The 18,076-nt window shown below is 38.7% G+C and overlaps 1 long non-coding RNA gene across 1 annotated transcript; it reads right to left on the bottom strand.

Moving 5' to 3' along the window:
• Positions 1–10,379: 10,379 nt before the first annotated feature.
• On the bottom strand, positions 10,380–15,232 carry LOC116711606 (uncharacterized). Its single transcript, XR_004337286.1, has 2 exons — positions 15,008–15,232; positions 10,380–11,508 (listed from the first exon to the last, which is right to left on the bottom strand). It is a non-coding gene; the product is annotated as an uncharacterized LOC116711606 (long non-coding RNA).
• Positions 15,233–18,076: the final 2,844 nt, after the last annotated feature.

Genomic DNA, 18,076 nt, shown 5'->3' on the forward strand with positions numbered 1-18,076 from the left:
GATAAACGGAAAGATGGATAAAGACTCCGGTTTCATGATTTTACCCAACACTAGAAGCGAATGCCTCCCTCTGGTCCAGACCTATAGCCGAGTGGATCTCTGGAGCTGTGGTTCTCCCCGACCTCTTTCCCAGCTTGGCTGACTGTTAAAATCTCAGCAAAACAAAACGAAGTTTGTTCATGTACGTGTCTTTTGTTTGGCTGCTGAATCAAGAGGGGGAGGAGACATTGAGGCACAAAGGTGTTCAGGCATCGGCATTAGATACAAGGCTTTGCATGTTTTGAGAGTCTAACAATTATATTTAAAAAAATTTAAAACGGCTTTTGTCTAAATATCAAATTTAAAATGTTCATAGTCACTACACAACATTTATAGACTCAGAAATATATTCCAGAAGTTAGAAATGGAGAAAACGACAGCAGTTGTGTAACATCTAAGTTTTTTCTGAGGAAATTCACTCTGAGCCTCGTAGATCCTCACAAAGACTCTAATTCAAACAAGTGTGTAATCCATTAGGAATTTTGTTGGGGAAACGAAAGGCTGTCTGCTTCAATTGAATTCTGTCAATGTGTGTGTGTGTGTCTGTATTTGAGGAAAGTGATTCCAGGAAAACAGGATGTGTTTTCCACAGACCCTCTAACAGAGCTGGAAGTGTTCACCTTATAATATTAACTTATATATTAATATATATATATATATAAATTATAATATATTATTATATATTATATTATATAATAATATATATATATACTGTATTATATATAATGACATTAAAATTGTCATTATTATGACACTTTTAATGTCATAATTAAATGTTTGAGGCCTTTAATTATGACAATTAAAATTAAAAGGCCTCACACCTTATAATATATATAATATATATATATATATATATAATATATATATATATATAATATATAATATATATATATATATAATGTCATTATATACAGTATGTATATATATATATACACTGCCTGGCCAAAAAAAAAGTCGCCACCTGGATTTAACTAAGCAAATAGGTACAAGCCTCCTATTGGATAAGTACTGCATAGGCATCTTTCAGCTGGCAACAAGTTATTTAACCCCAGCTGATGCAATGAGTAACTCCTCATTTCTTAAACAACCATGGCAAAAGACACATCCTGTGGTCGTGGAAAAGACGTTAGTCTGTTTAAGAAGGGTCAAATCATTGGCATGCATCAAGCAGAGAAAACATTTAAGGAGATTGCAGAAACTACTAGAATTGGGTTAAGAACTGTCCAACGCATCATTAAAAACTGGAAGGATGGTGGGGAACCATCGTCTTCCAGGAAGAAATGTGGTCGGTAAAAATCCTGAACGATCGTGATTGGCGATTACTTAAACGTTTGGTCAAATCAAATCGAAGAAAAACAACAGCAGAACTCAGGAGTATGTTTAATTGTGAACGCAAAAGCATTTCCACACGCACAATGCGAAGGGAACTCAAGGGGTTGGGATTGAACAGCTGTGTAGCCGTAAGAAAACCTCTAATCAGAAAGGCTAACCAGAAAAAAAGGCTTCAATTTGCTAGGGAGCATAAAGATTGGACTCTGGAGGAATGGAAGAGGGTCATGTGGTCTGATGAGTCCAGATTTACCCTGTTCCAGAGTGATGGGCGCATCAGGGTAAGAAGAGAGGCAGGTGAAGTGATGCACCCATCATGCCTAGTGCCTACTGTACAAGCCTGTGGGGGCAGTGCTATGATCTGGGGTTGCTGCAGTTGGTCAGGTCTAGGTTCAGCAACATTGTGTGCCCAAAGAATGAGGTCAGCTGACTACCTGAATATACTGAATGACCAGGTTATTCCATCAATGGATTTTGTCTTCCCAAATGGAACGGGCATATTCCAAGATGACAATGCCGGGATTCATCGGGCTCACATTGTGACAGAGTGGTTCAGGGAGCATGAGACATCTTTTTCACACATGGATTGGCCACCACAGAGTCCAGACCTTAACCCCATTGAGAATCTTTGGGATGTGCTGGAGAAGGCTTTGCGCAGTGGTCAGACTCTCCCATCATCAATACAAGATCTTGGTGAAAGATTAATGCAACACTGGATGGAAATAAACCTTTGACACTGCAGAAGCTTATTGAAACAATGCCACAGCGAATGCGGGCTGTAATCAAAGCTAAAGGCGGTCCAACAAAATATTAGAGAGTGTGACCATTTTTTGGTGGTGACCTTTTTTTTTGGCCAGGCAGTGTATATACTGTATATATATAATGACATTAAAAGTGTCATTATTATGACACTTTTAATGTCATAATTAAAAGTTTGAGGCCTTTAATTATGACAATTAAAATTAAAAGGCCTCACACCTTATATATATTAACTTATATATATATATAATAATATATAATTATAATATATTATTATATATTATTATTATATAATAATATATAAAAATATATATACTGTATATATATATATATATATATATATATATATATAGCTGGTTGGATAGCTCAATAGATAAGGCATCAGTATATCAGTATAGTCTGGGTCCTTAGGCAAGACCGTTCAAGCTACTGCCTACCTCATACCATGAGAGACACAAAAATGCATAACATGCCGGCTCAGACGTCGCCCGGCCAAACAAGGTCTGCGTCAGGTGTTGGGGAACCAGAGCACCTTGATGACAAATGGGCTACTGGAACAAGACGGAAATGGGCGAGAGATGAAAATGTGGATCTGTTGGAATGCTACTACTCAAGTAACCCTAATCAGAGAGGTTACATGCAAAGACTGGTGAAGGAATGGTTACTTCGACATCCCCAGTCAACACTAAGCGCTAAACAACTAGTAGCTCAGTGTTCCAACATCCGCAAACGGCAACTGCTATCACAACTTGAGATTGACGAGATACAACACAAATGCTACGGCAAAAAGGAGGAACCTGGATGTCAGAACTGTGACATGTAGTTAAGTCCCCACCCAGTCAGGGGATACACGGCCCCCCGAATCAGAGCGAATCAGAGCTGAACGAGACGGCTGCTGACCTGAGAGAGAAAATCATGACCCGAATGACAACCAGACCTTCTCGGCGCCAATTACAACGGCTGAGTGAAGTACCATCAGAGATCATTGAGAATGTGAATGCAGCATTGAATATTATACCATTGAATAGCAATACCAAGCGACTGCAACATCAGGAAAAAGGAGCACGAGAAACTAGAGAAATACCAGGGCCTCAGGGAGGAACTGGAGAGGGCCTGGAAGGTGAAGGTCATCGGGGCCCTCGGGGCAGTCACCCCCAATCTGGACCAATGGCTACAACAGATCCCAGGAACAACATCAGACATCTCAGTCCAGAAATGCAGTCCTTGCACAGCCAAGATACTGCGCAGAACCCTCAAGCTCCCAGGCCTCTGGTAGAGGACCTGAGCTCAGAGGATAAGAGGATAAGAGCGGGTGGTTCTTATCAGAGGATAAGAACCACCCGCTCTTATGGGTGGGTGAGAAGGGAATTTTTTTTTTATATACTGTATATAATGACATTAAAAGTGTCATAATAATGACAATTAAAAGTGTGAGGCCTTTAATTATGACAATTAAAAGGCTTCACACCTTATATACATTAATTTCCCAAATCTCTCTGGAGTCACTTAAATAATGTCCAACTAAAGAACAGAACAGAATGTTAGGATGTTTCTGTGTGAACAAAAAGGTGTTTGGTACTGAAACTATGACAGGCCCACTTCATGAACTGTGAACTGAAATAGTAAAACTCGACTCATCATGTCTACTTTTCTATAAATGGACAAACATTCTTGTAAAAAAGGCCAACAGCCGCATAATGTTCAAATAAAAATAAGGGTAATTAAATTTCTAAGTATGATTTTCAAATAAAGTTCAGGTTAATGACTAGTTTTCACTAGTCATTAACCTGAACTTCTACCTTGATAATAAACTGGTTTTAGGTTTATTAATCCTATGAATTTAGGAAAAAGTTCTTCAATGACTTTAAATGCAGTTTTGAGTAGATTTGATTTTAATTTCTGGGAGAGCAGATCACACCAGGACTGTCTCTCCACAGCTGCTTGTGTCTCATTAATGTTGGCAGGTATGATGTGATCTTGAGATTCTGTTTCAAACTGAGTTTATACACCTCTGGAAAACATTTAAAGTTTCTCTGATTTGACTCTTTATAGGTATATGTTTGAGTAAAATGAATATTGTTTACTCTATGAATTACTGACAACATATTTCTTCATTCTGTTTGTGAATGTATGTAAATAAGCAGTTAGATTTAGAAAACTGCACCAGCAAATATCTTTTCATGGGTCTTAGCCTTACTGGGGGCTAAGCACCCCTAAAAGTCAGATCCTAGACTGGTTCTGACTTTTAGGTCTGATCTAAAAGTTCAGACCTGAATGAGTGACATCATTCATTCTGTGGAAAAACAGATTGCTCTTATGGATGCAGTAGATGATGTTTTTAAAGAGCGATCCAGTCAGGAAATGTCAGTAAAACGTTTGTTTGTTCAATGCCATGTGGAGCCTGAGATCTCATACTTTGATCTCAGGCCTTATTATTATTATTATTATATACTTGGGATCATGGCTCAGATTGAATACACCAAAAAACTTGAAAAAGTAATTGCCTTACACTGAAGAGGATTTGATCTTGATAATGTGCATTTCAAGAAGCCAACCACAGACAAGTGAGCTGTTGGCTCCAGATCTGTTGGCTCCAGATCAGCAGGATTCATGTCATGAAGTAACTTTTTCACTCGCCAGACATTGAACCAACAGAGAACTAGATTACATCACAAGTGGTAAAAAACCAAGAAATGTAGATGACTTGTTAAATAGTACAGCTCTGGAATGGAATCCATCTCTGATATTTAGCAGTGTATATCAATGGGGTCAACTCCATACACTTCATTCATTTAATCATAGAACAAAGTGATTACACAATTAATGAGTAGTACAGGGACGCTCGCTATTATTCAGTTTATAGAGTGAAAGGAGTTTTCCTGACTTTTTTTTTTCCCCCATGTTTTGATTTGAAACAGAACAGATCAGAGGTGGGGACTCGAGTCACATGACTTGGACTCGAGTCAGACTCGAGTCGTTAAAATCACGACTTGAGACTTGACTTGAAAAAATGCTCAAAGACTCGGACTTGACTTTGACTTTCATGCCATTGACTTGGGACTTGACTCGACTTGAAGCTGTTTACTTGAAAAGACTTGATATTTTTTACTCAAAGTCTTAAAATTTAAAACACATTATTTATAAAGTGGCGTCATTAATTAATTTCACTCATTCCGTATCAATATGCGCAGACCGTCACTATGTTTTTCCTCTCTCCTTATGTATGTATGTGTACGTAGCTGCAGCACAACCAATCAAATTAACAGGATTTGGACGTTTAAAAAAACGCGGCAAAGTTACAGAGCTCAGGGAACGAAATAGAAATAACCGCTCGAATATGCTTCCGCGAGTAATTTCTTTTGGCTACGTAGGTTATGAACTTTCGACTAAAAAACGAACTGCAACTTGTAAAACATGCAAGAAGAGAATATCGGATGGAGATGCCACGACGTCCAACTTTGTCCGGCATTTGAAGCTTCACAGAGATCGGTAGGTGGCACTTTTCTTTTGCTGTAAGATAGTTGACTTTAGCTAACTTCGGGTTAGCATGTGTACTCCGGGTTAAATTGGTGATGATTTACCATAAATCCGGTCCTTCAAATGCCTCCACAAATAATGTGCACCGTGTTAGCTCAGGAAGCCGGTGGATAGTGAGCGGGGCTCCGGAACAGAAAGCAGATTCTGGACCTGAACACAGGGAACAGAGTCTCTCTGTCCCATCATGATGATGAGCCGGGTTTAGTATCATCTAAGGATGGTTGGTGTATTTGAAGACATCTACGTTGGGAAATTATATTGACAATATATTGTTTTGACAGGTCAGAGAAAAGAGGAAAAAACTGCTGTTATGGTTCTTTGTATTGTGCTGTGGAAATGTCAGCATTTTCGTCTTTTTTGATTGAATATCAAGTTTAACAGAACTGGGCAATAAAGTGGTCCAATTTAAAAATGTTTTTTATACTTTGTGTTCAGCTACACATGTTCTATCATTTGAGATAAATACATATTTTAAAACGAACAAATGGTCTATTATTTGAATTTTTTGTATAATTGCAAATTATTAAAAAAAAATAAAATAAAAACGACTCGAAATGACTTGAAATTAAAGGTTCCTGACTTGAGACTTGACTCGACTTTTGCCTGTCTTTACTTGAGACTTGACTCGGACTTGAGGACAAAGACTTGAGACTTACTTGAGACTTGCAACACAGTGACTTGGTCACACCTCTGGAACAGATTCATAAAAGCTATAAGGATTCAAAATTTACTCAAATTTAAGATTTACACTTATTTTAAATAAAAGTACCGTATTTGCTATATCAATGTATCATGAGATAGTAAAAGTGGTATTCATTAGACGAAAGATAGAAAAACTGGCCTTTATTTAGTCTTTTTACATATGGCTTTAGCTTTTCTTTTATTACAAATAAGTTTTACAAAACGATTCTGAGGACTTCTGAATCAAGCAGAGGTGGAAAACAAAAAAACAAAAACAAAACTAAGAGGCTGACAACAATGACGCGTTTGCCATCAGATGCCCCCAACTTTCAGCATGACTGCGGCTGAAAGACAGCAACCGGCCGTAAAAAAAAAAAAAGACAGCAAGAGAACATTTTGTCGACACACGGCAGCAAAACGGACGAGACGAACAAGATGGACAGAGGTGGTGACATTTTTTTTTCCCCCAGAATCACAGGAAGAAAAAGCAAGAACCGCGGAGTCGACGCGAGTCCCTTTCCTGTGCCTGACGAGGCTCATTTACATCACGACAGTTTACATCTCGTAGAGCTTCCAGCCGCTGGTCTGAAACCACCGACATCAGAGCAGGTTAAAAGAAGGCCGGTTCACCCCGTTCGGCCCAGTGTTGAGAAACAGTTACTCTCTGCACAGTGAGCGGCGCTCGTCAGCCGCCGCCACAGATTTCTAAACTTCATCAGTATTTTTCCTACAGGTCTAAGGACTAAATTACAGCTCCTTCAGTTATTTGATTCAGTGGAATTAGAAGACATTATCAGAAAGATCAAATGCATACATAGAAACCATCAACACCCCATCACATTAGATTGCACTGCATTAAAATTTCACTTTTCAAGGATCCACCAAACTGGCACATGATGTGTATTTAAAAAAAAAAAAAAAAGTTGTTTTCGGACACGTTTTTTTTTTTTTTCCTCCCTCCTGGTAAAGTTCGTCAACGGCGACCGTCGTTCCAAATCCCTGTCAGAGAAGGTGTTGCATAAGCAGGATGTGAAGTCTTGCATACGGAGGCGTCTACATCAGTTTAAACAGTGGTTGAAAGTTCAGTATTTCTAAACACAGGAGGGAATGTTGTTAGAGTTTACACAAAAGGACAAACAAACAGGGTTGTTCTTTTAAAAAATCAAAATCAAAACTTAAGTACAACATTTGGCTTTCTAGGAATGTGTTAAACTGCGATAACACATATAATGAACATGTAAAACAAGACCAACTCATTTTATATGTTCAGGAGAATTAAATGCATATCTAATGATGAAACAAACATGATTTCAAGCTATTCACAGCAAGGATAATTTCCTGGTGATTTTAATTATTATGCATTTTTACAGTGTGAGCTCAGGCTGCTCCATAAGAAAGAGCCTGACTGAGGGCAGACTGTTTTGCAGCACTTTGTTTCACAAGCTTGTTTTGTATTGTGATGTCGATGCATCATGTGACCATAAAGGCTCAAAGTTTACAGCCAGACGCTGGAAGTCACATGCCAGTCATCATGGGGGCAAGTTTATTTATAAGCCTGACAGCTGAGGAGTGACTTGTCAGCCATACATCTGTGTGAGTATGAGTTTTAGGTGTGGTGAGTTCTAAGAAAAAAAGAATAACATGATGAAGTGGGCAATATTTACAATACTGTTAAAAATTATTTGCCCCGTTTGACCCCCAGATGCACTTTGTTCTTGCTTCATTGTCACCCTTAAACACATTTTAGATATCTGGATTTGAATTTCAAATTTCAGTATCAGAATCAAGAAATCCCTTAAATAGCACCTGGCTGACAACATTAAGTAGGTAAAAAAATTTTTAGATCATGCCCTGATCTAGAAAAATAAAAAAAAGAGAGAGAGAAAAAGTCAATGACATTTAGACATTAGTCCGGAAATGTCTATGAAGTCATTTCTAGGGATTGAGGCATCAGTAAACCACAGTGAGAGCCACAATCCACAAATGGAGAAAACATAGAACAGTGATGAACTTTCTCAGGAGTGGCTGGTTATATATTGAGCCTACCAATATTATTTCCAAATGGCATCAATGACTCATCCAGAAGATCCTGAAACGTCTAAAGCCTAGTGCTTCGCTAGCAAAAAATGGTATCCAGACCAAAACTACTGCTGACCAAAACAGACACGAAGGCTGTTTTGGTCACAGCTGACAAAAAAACATCTTGATGAATTTGTGTATATGATTTTAAATCTTTACAGAAAATAAATATTCTTGCAGAATGGTGCAGAAGGCCTGAGTGTTATTGGTGAAAGGCCTGACTCAGTCAAACTGCCTGCGGCCACTGAGGTGTTTGTGTTATCTTGTGTTTGTTCACCCTGTTTTCCCTCTCTCTCCACTGAATACACAAAGGCCAAGCATGTGACTCCTCACTGCGGTTTGACTAGAAAGATGTTCAAAAACAATCCTGAGGTTTGCTTCGTTAAACCGGTCCACACTGAGAACGTGAAAATGTTTAAAAATAAATTAATAAATCCAGTAAAATTGAGCCGGGTAATTTGGGAAGCCTCTCAGCTTGACAGTAGTATCTCAATACGGCAAAATATGATCCTTCTGCCAGACAGTAATGATGGTCCTGATATTACCCGCTCTCTCCCTCCCTAACTGCAACACATTCCAGTAATGCTGCACTTTACCCCTCATGTCTACACAGTGACAGCTGCTCACCATTATGGCACTGCGTGAACTAATTTTAATGGCTGTCACCGGCAGCAGGAGTGAACGCAGGCCTGCCAGCGTAAACAACAAACCCAGAGCCAAAGACGGATGGTCCTCTCAGCGGAGGGTAAATGACGGGACGGGATGAAACACTAGTTTGCTCCCTATGATTCGTTTATCACTTCAAACAGGGAACAGAAGTGCAGGCATACAGATGATCAGCCAGCTCCAGTTATGAGATATCCACTTGTGAGCTGAATTTCCGCTGTGGACCAAGGCTCTCCAGAACTCCTGTTTAGGCACTTGCAAAGCAATTCACTTTCTGCTGAGCTCCAACATGATATATTTCATAAACAAAAATTTTAACTCTATTATACGTGTTGCTGCAAGGTGAATGTGCACACCAGTCTAAATACTTTTTTTTTTTTACATTACATAACTAAGGCTTTGAGTTATTTTTCACTTTTTTTTTTTTTTTTTTTTTACCAAAAACTCAGAAAAATCTGATCATGTTTTCTTCCAACCTTCTATAAGCTTTTATTTGGATTCTCAGAGGCCTGTTATTATTTGTTGACAATTTAATTCCATCTTATTCATTCAGTCATGGGAAGGCTCAAAAACTCGAGAGCACCATGATAAATAAAAGGATTTAAACATTATGCTAATAGGTATGATTTTGCTTTGTTTTAGTGGGATGTATGAGAAACACCAAGGATAACTGTTACATAAAACAGAACGTTATTGTTGTGCATCTGTTTTAGCTTTACTTTTTGAACAGAATCCCAGAAGTAAACTTAGTTTTGATGTTCTAAATTATTGAGCTGACCTTTTGTGTCAGGCAAGAGAGAAAGTCATAGATTACTAAATATCCCTGCACAGTCAGCTTGGAAAAGAGCACCAATATCTGTGTCTGAGGTAATTTTTGATGAATGAATTTATTTCATAAGGTTTTCTTTTCCACATTACTCTACATTTTCTTAAATTAATGATTTAATTTTAAAATCCAGTCAGGAGGATGGTGCTGTAATAAAATGTTTTGTTTTAATCAGGTGTTAAATACATGTGTATTTGTCGTATAATACGTTCAAATTGTAAAGAGTGATGTGACAACAGGCAAAACTGCAATTACACCAGAAGAACTGAACAAAAGCAGCATGTATAATTTTATTACTAGAGGAGTACACATACTGCACGAGCTGAAATGCACTATTTGTGTAAATGAGGATATTTATTTCATCTGGTAATTGGGTGCAAATGAGAGAAAGTGAACTCACAGGTGGTCTGGGAAAAAAGATAAACCTACAACATAAATGAGAAAAGATTGAGGCATCTACACATTACTGTTGTTACAAATTTATTAGACCATCTGAGCAGATAAAATAGATTTTCTGTACACTGAGCAGAAAGTGTCACAGGACAGTCGCAATTAAACTTATGCAGTTGTGCTGTTAGTTTGTGCCAGACTAAAACAAGTTCTGATTTAGGAATCAGCTGCAATAGTGGCAATTATTTTACAACAAAAGAACAAAAATGAATGAGAGGGGTAAATTATGCAAAGATTTTGGTAAAAGATGAAATATTTATAGAGACAGAGATGTAACAAAGAAAAGTGAAGCTTTCATCCTCCCTCACTACATCTTTAACCAGAAATAAGATTTTCAGGAAAATTCAAGTAAGTTTTCCACAGGTTATCAGTATTTTTATTCACATTTACAAACTATAGGCAACTGTAAAAGGCAACTGAAGAGGTACAGTGAATGCATATCTGAACGCAACACCAAACATAACGATCAAATGTGACATCCCGAGCAAACCAATACATCCAGTATAACATTTTCCCTTTCTTAAAAAAAGTGCACTTACAGATGTTGCAGTGTGCTGCATATTAAAAAAAAACCAAAAAACAGTAAGGCAGCATGATTTCTTCTCAGAACATAAAAATAATACTCCAGTTATAAATGGAAAATGTTCCCACAAATACCAAAAGGAACCTAAAGGGTAAAGAGAAAAATACTTTAACAGAGTGTGCGCCTTCCTCTCACCAAAATCTGAGAAAGGAAGTTATTGGTGCAGATTGGTGCACCAATGATCCACTCACCGACACTTTCTCCTCATTCTAACGTTTCCTTAGATCTCTTACATGGCATACAAACACCATAGTGGTAGATCTGGACTCTGTCTTACAGCTGACTGGGCACAAAAGGCATAAAGAGTATCTAAAAAGGCAGAGTTTGTGTCATAACCAGGGCATCAAGCCTGCCTGCTCGCAGTTCGACTCTGGTGGTTGCATGAACACATCTAAAGGTGCAGGTTCTTCTTAAGGCTAACGTCGGTGCAGCACCATCTGATTTTACAGGCAACAGTTGAGCGGTTCTCCCCTCCTCAGTGTGTCGGGATGTGATGGTGGTTGTGCTGTGAAGGACCCAGGAATCCGAGCCTTTGCTTGTTCTTCCGCTGCTCCGTCATCTGTGGAGCAGACAGAAAACACAATTAAGCTGGAGTGGCTTTTAATTCTGCACGGAGCAAACACATTACATGCAAACCTGTGTTTGCTCTGTAGTTGTTCAAGTGCGCACTTGAATGTGCAAAACAAAATAATCCCATTGGCTCACGTGTAGTTAGCGCCTTCCAGAGGGATGTTTGTTCATTTATCGGCACTACGATCAGAAAGTTAGAGAGCAACTCGTGTTCACTGATCATCAGGAAGAATGTCATAAACTTGTTTTTGTTTTTGATTTTCAGGGTGGAACGAACAATCTCAATGAATTTCAAAAACCAAAAAATGGCTGAACAAGAATGAGTTTCAAATCTACACAAAACCAAAATTATAAATATAAGATCTGGTATGTAAATGCACTCCGTTAGCATGTTGTAGTGAAACAAGCCGGGGCGTGATTCTGGAGTGGCTTTTAATTCTGCACCCCCAACTCTTATAAAAATGCTGGAGTTCATGAAAAGTTGTTGAATCCTACACACTGCTCTGGACTCAAAGTAAAGACCATTGTTCACAGTTTCAACCAAGGTGATGTTAACTTTAAATGCCCAAATGAAAACATTTCAAAATGGTACTTCTCAATGTCTATTAGACCAACTAGCATCAGAGCTACTGACAGCAAAATAAGTCCTCAGCATGATACTGCCACTACCAGGGAGCGCTCAGGATTAAAAGCCTCACATTGACTTCTCCAAACATTCAAGGCAAAGCAGCTGAATATTTATCCTGTCTGACCATGAACTTTTTCTCCAGAAGGCAGTAAACTTGTCAATGTAGAAAGATGAGAATTTCAGCCATTTTTGGAGAAGAAGCTACTTTCATAGTCTGTAATCTCTCAGTCTGTGTTGATGTTTAATTTGCTTCATTATGGAAGCTGCTGCTGGTGTTCCAGAATATTCTAGTTTATGGCAGCGTTGAGCCTTGGGGCTTCCTGAATTAATTTGTAACATCCTGACTAGGAAGGTGTGAAATGATTATATGACTGTTAGATATTGCAATGATAATATTGGCTGCAATTAATATCATCCTGACATCCACACTACTATCTGTGAGATTTAACATCTGTCACTAAACTGAATACTCCTCTACAACTCCATCTAACTGGTCACATACTGGTATATGGCTGGCATGCAGAGTATGAATGCATGCCAGCAAATCAGGTAATAAACTATGGCATCAAAAGAATGCTTTATGATTGTAGTTTAATGAACATTCGTATTGGAATCACAAGAAATAGTGCAGCTATCTTCTCATTACAGGATTACAGTTTGGGTCAGGTCATTGGAATTTGGACACACTTGGCTTTTCCAACACCACAATTGTAATCGGCTCCGCTGTAGTAGGGACAGATACAGGAAATCCTTCCTGCCACATGCCGTCTCACTGTACAATAAAAGCTAAATCATTGTTCTGCACTAATCAGTCCGATTTTGCACAACTGCACTATGGCACACTTGCTGTACATATATTTACATATACATTTCTGCATTTTTTTTTTTATCTTTCCAAGGACTGCTCTTAAGTTGCTTTTTATATTAACAGCATTTCATATTTTTACAATTTATAGACAACTACTACTCAGTGGTAGTTGTTATTGTGTCTTGTCTCTATGCTGTAACTGCGAAGTAATTTCCCTGCTGGGATGAATAAAGTACTTCTATTCTATTCTATTCTATTCTATTCTATTCAGAACACCAGTCACAATTGGTCGAAATGGTAAAAGTAGGTTAATATGACCAACTGTGTACAGAAGAGTGACCAAATATACCTGGATCTTGTTTTAATCCAGTTTTTGTTTGAGAAAAAAACAAAACAAACAAGCACAGAGGTTGTATGTTACATGATCATCCCACTATGGAAAACAATACTTCAAATTCAATGAAAATCCAAAATTAATATGACAGTCAGTGCATCTAAATGTCTGAATTAGCAAATATGGAATATTCTCATAAGCAGTGTAAAAGGAGATAGCGATATGTTAGCCTAAATAAATCACGATTGCTACTATAACGCCTAATTTCCTTTAAGGTTAATTTAGAAATTTGACAGTAAAGTCTCACCTGTTTTCACATGGATAGATTCATCCCTGGTGCTCAGCGAAGGACATATAGGTTGGAAGTACAGCAGCCAGGCGTGCATGATAGCTAGATTTAAATTAGACTATCTGCACTGGCTCCAGAGGAGATTTAAAGATAAAGCGTTTGTGTCTTTGCCCAAAGGGGCTCCGGCAGCACAGAAACTTCATTGTTCCATGAGGGGCTGGCGGGCAGCAGGAAGCTGCTGCCAGCTCTACAGGCCGCCGAGGTCAGCGGAGGTTGTTGTTTTGTTTATTGGAGTGTGATCCTCCCACAGCAGGATCTGTTTTTGCACATCTGGCAGAAGGGGGAACAAGGACGGGACTGTGCCTGCGATCACATGCAGGGTAGGCAGGTGATGGGAGTGATCGGTCACACTGCAGCAGCGCAGCTAGTCATCCAAACAGCCAGAGGCTCGCTGGCGACTGTGTTTGCAGTCGAAATGATCGCCACCTGTCGCGCTCCGTCCAGCAGAGGCTGATAGGAATCGTCGACCTTACTTGGCTCAGAGCAGATTTATGACATCATGACGTTGACCTTTTCGTCTGCCGGTATTTCGAGGTAAAAAACCCCCCAAAAGAGTCTAACATTCAGAGAGAACGCAGCAAAACAAGCTGCTGCACAAATGATCAAACAGCAAACAGGAGGAATTAGTTCATCTGTTCACCAGGTCATGATACAACATTGAAGCCAGGCTTCTATGTGCAGGACTTTAATACAGTCAAAGACTAGATTTAATTGCCTGAGCTTACTGGGAAGTATGGGGAATTATCTATTTTACATTACAATTTATTCCCAGGTCCAGTGCGGATAAAATGTAACTGCTGCTCAGACACAAGTGAAGAGTTATTTAATTAAATAGAATTTAAATTTTACTAAGTTTGAAATAAACTTTCCGTTGTATGACTAAGTAGTAGATTTGTTAGATCTCTAAAAATGTTAAATGTGCAACTCTGAAAAATTTGTTTGAAAGCAAAAAAATCATGATGATAATAAATGATACAATAAATGCCCATCTCTACACTCAATACCACAAATATCTCTTTAATGAAATTTGCCACACTTTTTCCTTCTGCTAAACTTTACATCAAAATGTGTGGATACAGCAGTTTTACCAATGATTGTAGCCCCTTTGAGAAGGACTAAAAGTCACTTATAATAATGACGCTGCGTAACATTACACTGTGTGTGTAAAAACCGTTTAGCATACATGAGTTTCACTTTTTAAACCAAATTATTTGAGATTTTAGGCTTTTCAATAAGTTGAATTAGAACGTGGTTGAGAAATCGTGGGCTCTTAACTCAAGGGCCCCTGCTGGCCTGAGGGCTGTAACAAGTGTCTTTCTTTGCTTATGATTTGGTCCGGCTCTAAAATCAATCTGAAGTGACACTCTACCTGTTCTTTGAGCTCATACAGCTGGCTCGAGAGCTGGGACACCAGACCGACTGTGTTCTCCAGTTTCTCCTGCAGGGATCGGATCTCATTCTGCTCATTGTCTCCCTCGTTGCTCACCAGAGACATGGCTCTCATGCGAGGGAACCAATCCAAGTTCTTCTCCTGCAGAAAGTAAACACTGGCATGATGAAGGTGAACAAAAACCCAGACAATAAGAGCAGTGATGCAACCAATTTGCATTTACACAGGGAGTGTCTCAGGGTCACAGCCATCCTGCAGGAGCAAAGTAAATAGAGAAGTAGTGGTTAGAGGGTTTAACATTAATCATCTCATCAGAATGGAAGAGGCTCCGTGTAGAATATTTAAAGCAGCTCTGCCGTCTCCAGGTTACTGCACACAGCAGTAACACACCAAATGAACAGTAACTGACATTTCAATTCTCACCCACTCCACAAACACACAGCCGCTGTGGGGATGAGTCACTGTCGTCCATCAACAGCAGGACATGAAGCACGGTGCAACTTATAGAAGGGGGTGCGCGTGCGTGTGTGTGTGTTTCAGCATTGTAGGGCCCATTTTTCTAACAAATAGTTCATTGTGAGGACCCACAGCACGGGCCCCGTAAGAAGAAGTGCTTTTTTGCAAAAGGGTCCAGGTTTGATTATAGAGGTGAATGAGCACAGAAAGATATGTGTGTTTGGACGCTCATATGCAGAGTGTTTTAGATCTGTTAAAGTGCTGCGCAGACCAAACCAGCTGCAGCAAAGCTTCTGGACAACCGAGGGTAAAATGCACCTATAGAATTATGTAACGCGCCTGTGTTTGTGTGGGTGTGTGCAGTGCTGGAAACAGACCTGGCGGACTGTGAGCAGGAATGTGTTTAACGACATGCGTGCTCTTGTGCAAAGTGAGATAGGTGTCACAGATACAGATGCCATCAGCTGACAGTTATGCAATATTCTCCCGTCGGTTTGGCTGATAAAAATCGTTTACAAGGCGCTGATAGCCGGATTTGACTGGCACCACAATGAGTCCACTGGGAGCAGTGAGTGAGGTATGCTCCCACCTACTCTTATATAAGAGTAGACTGCAGGCCGAGATGGAAGGATGAGGGTGTGAACCGCTGAGAGAGGACATGAGGGGAGTTTAGGTAGTGAGTGGATGGAGATGTGGGGGTGAGGTGGCCATTTGTTTTTGTTTTCCTTGTTAACTCTATCTCACTTAGGTTGGAGATGCAATGATAGTCTTGACCTAAGAACAACTACTAAAACAGTGAATAATTTGATTAAAGCCCAAATCTGAGCAACTTAATGTGATTATTGTGACAGCTGAGGGCTAAGGAGAGCCAGAGTTTAGTTTAAAAAATTACATTTAAGATCTGGAAAATTGCTACCGATTATACCGGGCTCTGCAAAATTTCCATATCAGTTTTATACAGATATGGAAATTTATGCCAGATTCTCACTAAAATATGCACAAAAACGAGAAACGGAAAGTTCATGAAACACATTCTTCACAATCAACACATACATTAGCTGCTGCTGTTTGTGTCAAGACTGGACATAAAGGACAACTTTACCAGAGAAGGATGGATTTAGGCAACGACTGTTTGTTGAAATGAGCCGTTATGGCAAAGAATAGAGCATTGAACTGCATTTAAAAAGTAAAATTGTGAGCAATTTACATTGTATCTACTGATCAACTCTGCTTTAAAATAAATTAAAAACATCATGTCAGATCCACATGGTGGAAAAATATACTCAGGCAAAGATAGAGAAAGAACTTCTCATGAAAAATATAACACCAAGTTTCTGGAAACTTTTGGCAGCAGATAAAGTTGTCAGGATTAGACATGAAAAAAGTTCAGCAGTGGCTGCAGACCTTTAATTAAGAGTGGGAGGTTTTAATTGCCACTAAACTCCATTAAAAAAAAACATTCATTTTTACTGATTTATATGCAAAGTTATATGAATAAACATTTTATTAAATAATTATGTAAATAGTGCAAAATAGAAAGAAATATTAATGACAAGGCTGAGAAAACTAGTGGGAAAACATTTTTAAAAAGTTAACTAAACCATGCAAATTCTATGGTGGCAAGATTTAAATGTGAAACTTATTAAAAGTGCAGTTATTTAAATATTTATTCAAAGTTAGGTGTATTTTAGATTGTTGTCATTAGCATGAAAAATGCCCTAGAAACATTAGAAGCAATCAGTGCAGAGAAAAGATTCCTAGAACTTATATTCTTATTCTGCTGTATTAAAAGAGCTGAAGTTCGGTTCATTTAAAAAGGTTACAATCAGTGCGCCACATTGTATAACATTAAGCGAATGATACAATAAGAAAAAAGGGGACAAACAAAAAAATTTCAGAATGTAAATGACTTAATATGTGATTTTGTTTTTTACTTGTGTCTCTTTTTTTCTTAGATGATGCAGCTTTTTGCTATGCTGACCCAAAAGCTACTTGTTGAGTCATAAATCCCTGCAAATATAAGTTTATTTTTCTCAGAAATGTGTCATTGACATGATTTTTTTTTTTTTCTTCCGAAGAGTTTTTGCGGCGCTAGTGGCTCGTATTTTTTGTGACAGTAGGCAGACAGGGAAGAGGAGGAAGACATGCGGCAAAGGTCACCGGGAGTCGAACCCTCGACGTCCGCGTCGAGGACTAAGGCCTCCAAACGTGGGGCGTGCTAACCCCCTGCGCCACCACAGCACGCCCCGTCATTGATATGATTTATGTCAATGACATATCCACAATGACATAAATCATGTCATGTGGTCGTTACAGGTACAGTAACGGCCACATGTATACATCGTGTTTCAGTGAGTCCACTCAAGCTTTGAGAGGAGCTAAAGAAAATTACTACAAACTGAACAATAGTCTCAGAAAAAAAAAAATTGCACAAGCAATAGAAGTGACCATTTAGAAAAAAATATTTAAGAAATATACTACATTACATAGTTTCCCCTGAGATATTTGTGAATTTGAACACATTTTTCCTCTTTTTTTTAATGTTTTTAGCCAAGGGAACTTGAGTAAAAACCAAAACTAGTTTTATAATAA

Source organism: Xiphophorus hellerii, chromosome 2, assembly GCF_003331165.1.
Source record: "Xiphophorus hellerii strain 12219 chromosome 2, Xiphophorus_hellerii-4.1, whole genome shotgun sequence".
Classification (NCBI taxonomy): Eukaryota; Metazoa; Chordata; class Actinopteri; order Cyprinodontiformes; family Poeciliidae; genus Xiphophorus; species Xiphophorus hellerii.